This window comes from Triticum dicoccoides, chromosome 4A (genome assembly GCF_002162155.2).
Source record: "Triticum dicoccoides isolate Atlit2015 ecotype Zavitan chromosome 4A, WEW_v2.0, whole genome shotgun sequence".
NCBI classification, from domain to species: domain Eukaryota; kingdom Viridiplantae; phylum Streptophyta; class Magnoliopsida; order Poales; family Poaceae; genus Triticum; species Triticum dicoccoides.
In genome coordinates, this window is record NC_041386.1 from 682,568,999 (window position 1) to 682,576,581 (window position 7,583).

At 47.5% G+C, this 7,583-nt stretch overlaps 1 pseudogene; it reads right to left on the reverse strand.

The window, feature by feature from the left end:
* Positions 1-5,563: 5,563 nt before the first annotated feature.
* On the reverse strand, positions 5,564-6,913 carry LOC119284083 (annotated as a pseudogene).
* Between the last annotated feature and the right edge of the window lie 670 nt (positions 6,914-7,583).

The following is a 7,583-nucleotide window of genomic DNA, read 5'->3' on the forward strand; positions in this document are numbered from 1 at the left end:
CTTTTAACACCAAGTTCCTTCAGCAGTGATTGCATCCATATGATTTCAGCTGTGGCATTTTCCATTGTATTCTGCCTCGGTACTAGATCGAGAAACAGTGGCCTGTTTTCTTGCACACCATGAAATTAAGTTGGGACCAAAAAATACTGCAAAGCCACCAGTGGACCGCCTGTCATCCAAGCAGCCTGCCCAGTCAGAGTCTGAGAAAGCACTCAAAAGTGTAGATGATGACTTACTGAAATTCAGACCAATCTTGAGAGTATTCTTGACATATTGAACTATACGCTTTGCAGCAGTCCAGCACACTGTGGTGGGTGCATGAACAAACTGACAGACCTTATTAACAGCAAATGAGATATCAGGACGTGTAAGTGTCAAGTATTGAAGTGCACCTACCAGACTCCTATATCTTGTACTGTCATCTTGACCCAAGGGCTGCCCTTCTATAAGGGACAAACTTTCTGAACTGGATAGTGGAGTAGGTGAGGGTTTACATCCTTGCAAACCAGCCTTTTTTACCAGATCAGTTGCATACTTTTCCTGGGAGAGATGAAGGACATCCTCATGTTTCTTCACCTCTATCCCTAGGAAATAATGCAAGTCTCAAAGGTCCTTGAGAGCAAATTCTGCACTGAGATCCTTCAACAGTCCTGTGATAGCCTCATTAGACGAACATGTGACAATAATATCATCAACATAGATGAGAACAAATATATGAGTGTTGCATTTGTTGTAAATAAACAAAGAGGTGTCAGACTTTGAAGGAATGAAGCCAAGTGCTTGCATTTTGTGACTCAACCGTGAGTACCATGCTCTAGGAGCCTGTTTCAATCCATATATAGCTTTGTCAAGCTTACATACATAGGAAGGTGTATTCTTGTTTTCAAAACCAGGAGGTTGTTTCATGTACCCTTCCTCTTCCAGAACACCATGCAAAAACGCGTTCTGTACGTCTAGCTGTCTGTGACTCCAGCCCCTGGAAACAGCAATGGACAAAACAAGACGGATAGTGGCAGCTTTTACAACTGGACTAAAGGTCACCTCATAGTCTATGCCATACCGTTGTTTGAAACCTTTTGCTACAAGTCTTGCTTTGTAACGATCAATAGTCCCATCAGATTTTCTCTTAATCCTAAAGACCCACTTGCAGTCAATGAGGTTTTTACCTTGCCGTGGAGGAACCAAGTGCCATGTGTTGTTCCTATGTAAGGCCATGTACTCTTCTTTCATTGCTTGTTTCTAGTTTTCATCACTAAGGGCTTCTTCAAGTGAATATGGCTCGCCTGGTTCACCTGTGGAGCAGATCATCCCGAATTTTGTCATATGTTTATAATTTACTGGTTGTATTACCCCTTGTTGTAGATGAGTGCGGCGTGACGTGATTGGCTCCGGCGCAGAAGATCCCATGGGGGCTGCAACTGCTGATCCCGAGGTGGATTCAGGAGAATGCGCAGCAGCCGCATCCGAAACTGAGGTCGGATCCTCTGTGCGCAGGGATGAAGCAGCAACGTGAGGCAGAGTCACACGCACCACAGAAGATCCCGCTGGACAAGGCTCATCACGTGACAATGATTGAGCTCGTCCCTCGTGCATGCCAGACATGGAGCCCATTGGGCCAGGCATGGGGCCCGCGCCAGGTGGCCGACGCAGATCCCGATGCTTGTAGCAGACCGGCTGGACAGAGAAACGACCGCCCGTGGGCCCTGGCGAGTGTGGGTCGTCGCCTCCATCCGTTGGCTGCCGCGTGGCGCGGGCGGGTCCGCCTGCTGACGTGCTGGCAGGTCTGCAGCACCTGCGGGCGTCGATCCCGAGAGGGATTTGCTCCCCAAATCCTGGCACATAAAATATGGCCCTGTTGGGCAATTTTCTTCACCGTTTTTAATTCTGTTTTCTTCAGCGCAACTTCCTATATCATCACATAGCTCATGCAAGGTGGTGAGAGGGTTAGTCATAATAGAATCATTAGAGTTATACTCCCCATTATCAAAGCCAGTTAGGTTTGGAGGCAAAAGGAGAATTTCTTTCCAAAGTAAGGCGCCAGCATTTGGATGAAGATCAGCAAAGGGAAACTTAGTTTCATCAAATACAACATCACGGGATATGTATACTCGACCAGTAGAGACATTTAGGCATTTGACCCCCTTGTGTTGAGGGCTATACCCTAGAAAAACACATTGTTTCGAGCGAAACATGAGTTTGCGAGAGTTGTATGGTCGGAGATTAGGCCAACAGGCACACCCAAAAACACGGAGTGACATATAATCGGGTTTGACATGGAGGAGCCGTTTGGTGGGTGTGTCATTTTGATGACTCTACTAGGGAGCATGTTGATAATGTGTACAGCCGTGAGAAAGGCTTCGTCCCAAAATTTAAGGGGCATAGAAGCTCCGGCAAGAAGGGCTAGACCAACCTCAACTATGTGCCTGTGTTTGTGTTTGGCAGACCCGTTTTGTTGGTGAGCGTGGGGGCATGACACATGATGAGATATACCAAGTGTTTGAAAGAAGGAGTTGAGCTTCTCATACCCCCCCCCCAGTCGGATTGGACAGCAATAATCTTGCTATCAAACTTGCGTTCTACAAGTGCTTGGAAATTTTTGAACACTTGAAAAACGTCAGATCATTTCTTGAGAAGGTAAATCCAAGAAAATTTGCTATAGTCATCAATGAAGCTAACATAGTATGTGTGTCGACCAACCAAGGTGGGGGCAGGACCCCAAACATCAGAAAATATCAATTGCAAAGGTTGAGTGGAAACACTAGTAGATATGGGAGAAGGTAATTGATGACTTTTTGCTCTTTGGCAAGAATCACAAATAGTTTCAATATTTCTCTCACCACCAAACGGGAGCTTATTTTTCCTAAGAAAATGTTCAATCAAAGAAAAGGAGGCATGTCCTAAACGATCGTGCCATCATGTGGACGAAAGCTTGATAGCACCACAAGCTTGTTTATTTGATCTTCTAAACTCCAGAATCAACGGGTAAAGCCCTCGAACACATCTACCTTGATAGAGAACTTTCCTCGTGGCCTGATCCTTAATAAAAAAGAAGAAAGGATGGAATTCAATGAATACATGATTATCAATAGTAATACGATGAACGGAGAGAAGATTTTTGTTGGCACTACGAACATGCAGAATTTTTCTAAGATGAATTTTGCGAGAAGGGGCACGTATAACTGAATGACATATATGACTTATCCTCATACCTGCACCACTTACCGTGTGGATTTGATCTTTTCCATGATATTTTTCACGAAGAGTCACCTTCTCGAGCTCCCCCGTGAGGTGATTGGTGGCGCCACTGTCAAGATACCAGTTAGTATCGACGCCATAGGACCCATCAGCGGCGGCAGCAACCTTGTCATCTTCATCAGAGGAGGCTTCGTCTTCATCGAAGCGATACCAGCAGTCCTTGGCTGTTTGGCCAGGCTTGCCGCATATCTGGCAGCGTACAGCATCAGGACGTGATCTGCCCGAGCTGCCACTGCCGCCACCCCCGCCGCGACGGCCCCTGTTGTTGGTGAAGTTGGGGCGTCCGTCGCGAGAGGAGTTGTTGGAGCCGCCACCGCCTTGCTTTCCCTTGTGTCGAGGAGGACCATGAGGGCACGATGAGTACCCACCGCGCCCGCGAGTGGCAGCGTTGGCCGAGGACTTGAAGCCACCGCTGGTGCTGTGAAGCTGAGCCACACGCAGATCGAAGTTGCTCATCATGGAGTACAGCTCGTCGAGGGAGACCGGCGTGACACGGGTGGAGACGAGGGGCTGGTGGTCCATATCCAGCCCATGCAGCAGGTAGGAGATGAGCTCATCGTCCTGGATGGGCTTGCCGGCCGTGGCGAGTTCATCGGCAAGGCCACGCATGTGAGTGTAGTATGCAGCAACCGATTGGGTGCCCTTCTGTGCATTGATCAAGGCAGTGCGAATATTGTTGACACGACTCATGGATTGAGAAGAAAACATGCCTGCAAGCGCCGCCCAGAGGGCATGCGCGGTGGTGGTCGTGGTCACTGCGATCAGCACTTCTTTGGAGAGGTTGTTGAGGAGGTAGCCGAGCACCTGCTGTTCCTCCCTCACCTAGATAGGATGGAGAGGGTTGAGCTCGGACGACTCCTTGCCATCCTTGTCCTTGGTGACGAGGAGGTGGGTGGGTTCCGACATCATTCCATCGACGTAGACGAAGAGCCCAGCTCCCCGCAGCTGCGGTGTAACTTGAGTTTGCCACAGGACATAGTTCTTCCGGGAGAGCTTCTCTGTGACCTTGGCGAGATTGCTTTGGGCGGTGCTGGATGAAGACATGGCTTGGGACTATGGAGCAGCAAGGGTTTGGAAGAGGAGGCTCTGATTACCATGTGCAAATAGGCGAAAGCATCTTACTCATTGTGGGAGCGTTATTGCGTGTTATAAAGGCCAGGGGCGCACCTCCCTGGGATAGTGCATACATAGTTGGGATTACAATCTTGAGAAAGAAGAAAGAGGTAGAGATAAGGACTATGGTTAAGATAAATATCCCTCCTAACTACCTACTGTATATGCGCAAGTAATATACCCTGACACGCTACAAAACTATGTTTAACAGCTACTTCATGCATACTCCTTCCATTGCTAATTATAAGTTCTTTTAAAGATTTCAATATGAACTACATATGGAGCAAAATAAATGAATCTACACTATAAAACATGTCTATAAATCTGTATGTAGACCATGTTACAATCTCTAAAAGGTCTTATATTTAGAAACAGAGGGGGATAGTTAGGAGTTACGACCATGGTGCTTACTCAAAACCCTTGAACTATAAACCTATGGAAGGGCATATCGAAAGTAAATAATTGACCATTTCAACGGTGCTTACTCAACACCAAGGAATCATTTTAAACTGCGACCATGCAATTCGTGCTTCTAAAAGTGCCACGTGAAAGTAAATGGAGTAGAAACATCTAGGGCACATCTAGACGTGTCATATTTATTGCACATCTAAGTGGCTCAATCAAACTAGAAAGGAAAAAGAAAATATCTGCACGAATCTTCACGTGAAGTCAATGATATAGGACTTAGATATTTAATACTTAGCGCACAATTAGATGCGCTTTACCAAAACTAAAGTATTATCAGTGTACAAAGTGTTCCATTCTATTAGGAGTAATAATAACATCTAAGAACAAAGTAACAGAAGACATAGGTCGATGAAACAAAGTGCTTGCAATCTTTTAACAATAATCATGCTGAAGTAACAATTCAACCCAAAACAGATGCAGTGGCCCAATTACTGCCGTTGCGGTAACAATCAGACACAAAACCATGCTGGGAACCCCGATCACAGGCAGCTTCCCAAATATGACTGAGAAAAAAGATCTCCACACAAAGAGCGGGAGCGACCAGGTGGCAAAAGCAATAGGACCAAAGTGTGCACTGAACATGAAAGATCTAATTATTAAGTAACAGAACGGAATATCAAAACCAAACCATTGTACAACTAAAATGCCATAATTAACTTCTGATGAAGGAATTAGCATTCCAAACTGCAACCATGCCTTTCATGCTTTTGAACAATGAACGCTGAAATTAAACAGGGGAGAATTTCAGAACAGTTCTATATAGCATAGGTACTCCATTGTTTATAATACTAGCAAGATGCTCAAGATAGCATAACAAGCACTGAATGATGATAGAAGAAGTGCCTCTCCCGCCATCCAAATTGTCCGCTTCATATAGGATAGATGCTTCAAGGGCACGACAAGCGCACGACTTGTCCAAAACATTAAGATGGAGCATGGCATCCTTGTTCACATCATCTTGTTTTTGCGTCTCAAACAATGGAAGTGAAATCATGCTCTCTTGGAGGCGATGCCTAGTAAGTGTCCAGTTGATTTTGTACTCTTCGCTTTCCACATTTCCTAAAAACACGCCATCAGTATCACAATGTAACATATGGCTACGACGATGCTGAACCAACAACTCGCGCTCATTCATCACAACCATGCTAGGAACTTATTTGATAAACAAATCAAGCGTCGGCGATGCATCCATCGCTAACAAGTTAATCTTGTAAAGAAAGCCCCAGGTTTCAGCATCATAGTCCTGCAACACCCAAACATATAAAGTAGTGACACATTCAGAGGAGGTCTGGCACAAAGCTAGGGCGCCACCCGTATCCATCAATGAGACCGTATCGCCCAACTGTGTTGGGCGGCTCATCTGCCAGAATGTCTTGGCTATGGTGTCAAATACCGTTATGTTGAGACCCACTACCCAATGCAGGCTACCACGATGGTGCACTGGTGGGAAATGGTAGCACCAGATAGCAGGAATAAACCTTTGTTTTGGAACTGTCGGCCATTGGACGCGTCTTGGCTGATCCGATCCGACCGTGAGGACAAAGTACTCAAGCAACTCAATTGCTATGTCGCTCCCATCGGGCATCGTGTATGACCCGGGGTATAACACCCAAAGCAATCGGTGTTCTCCAGATGTGCGGTGCCGGTAGAACCCGGCTACGCTGACCAGGAAGTGTGGTCACCATGGAGGAAGTGGCAGGTATGCACACTTGTAGGTGGCCGGGTTGCAGATGCAGAAATCGTATTGGTGTCGTTGCGACACGATGAGGAGGCCATCGCAGGTGGCGCGGTGTATAACATCATCATGTGCGTACCGGAGGACGGGCCATATCTTTAGATCATTGTTGGAGGCTCTGACAACACGGCAGATGCCATCTTCGTGTTTGACGATGGGGAGCGAAGGCTGGTAGCGATGGTGCTCGAGGACGAAGGTGTTCGTGGAAGTGCTGCCGTGCCATGATCTGCGTACCGCGCGGCAGCGGAGTACGTCTCTGACAAGCAGCCGGACGAGGATCTCGTGGACAACCAGCCACTCCGCTAGGTCGTCGAAGACGGTCGCGCCGCGGCTGCCTTTCATGTTGTTTCCTCGCTGATATATATAGGGAAAAGGAAAAAAACAAGAAAAACACGTTAGTATGAGGCGCCACCGCTTGGAAAACATCCAGATACTTTACTCTGGAGCGGAGGACGTACGGTCACTACCGGACTCACGGGCTATGCCTACGGCCCAGGGTCCTATGCCGTCGGCATAGATCTATGCCTACGGCTGCCGTCGGCATAGCCGCGTCAGTGTAGATCACGTCGGTGTAGTTGTGTCAGATCGTCGGCGTAGTATAGACGTCGGCATAGGAGCGTATGCCGACGGCCGTGGGGCAGCCGTCGGCATAGTTTAGTCGTCGGCGTTGTTTTTCGTCTGATGGCAAGGGACGACGCCGTCAAAACCGCTGGCGACTCAGGAGAAGACACGTGGAAAAGGTATGCCGACGGCTTGGCCGTCGGCATAGATTAAATCTATGCCGACGGACAAGCCGTCGACATACCTTTGCCACGTGGCGCCCCTTGGTTTGGCCTGGCGGCAGGGCTATGCCTACAGCAAAGCCGTCGGCATAGATGTAAATCTATGCCAACGGCTTTGTCGTAGGCATAGCTCTGCCACGTGGCGCCTCTTGGTTGCTCCTGGGCGTATATATGTCGACGGCTTTGCCGTAGGCATTGTTTTTTTATTTTTTTATTTTCCCTGTTTTCTC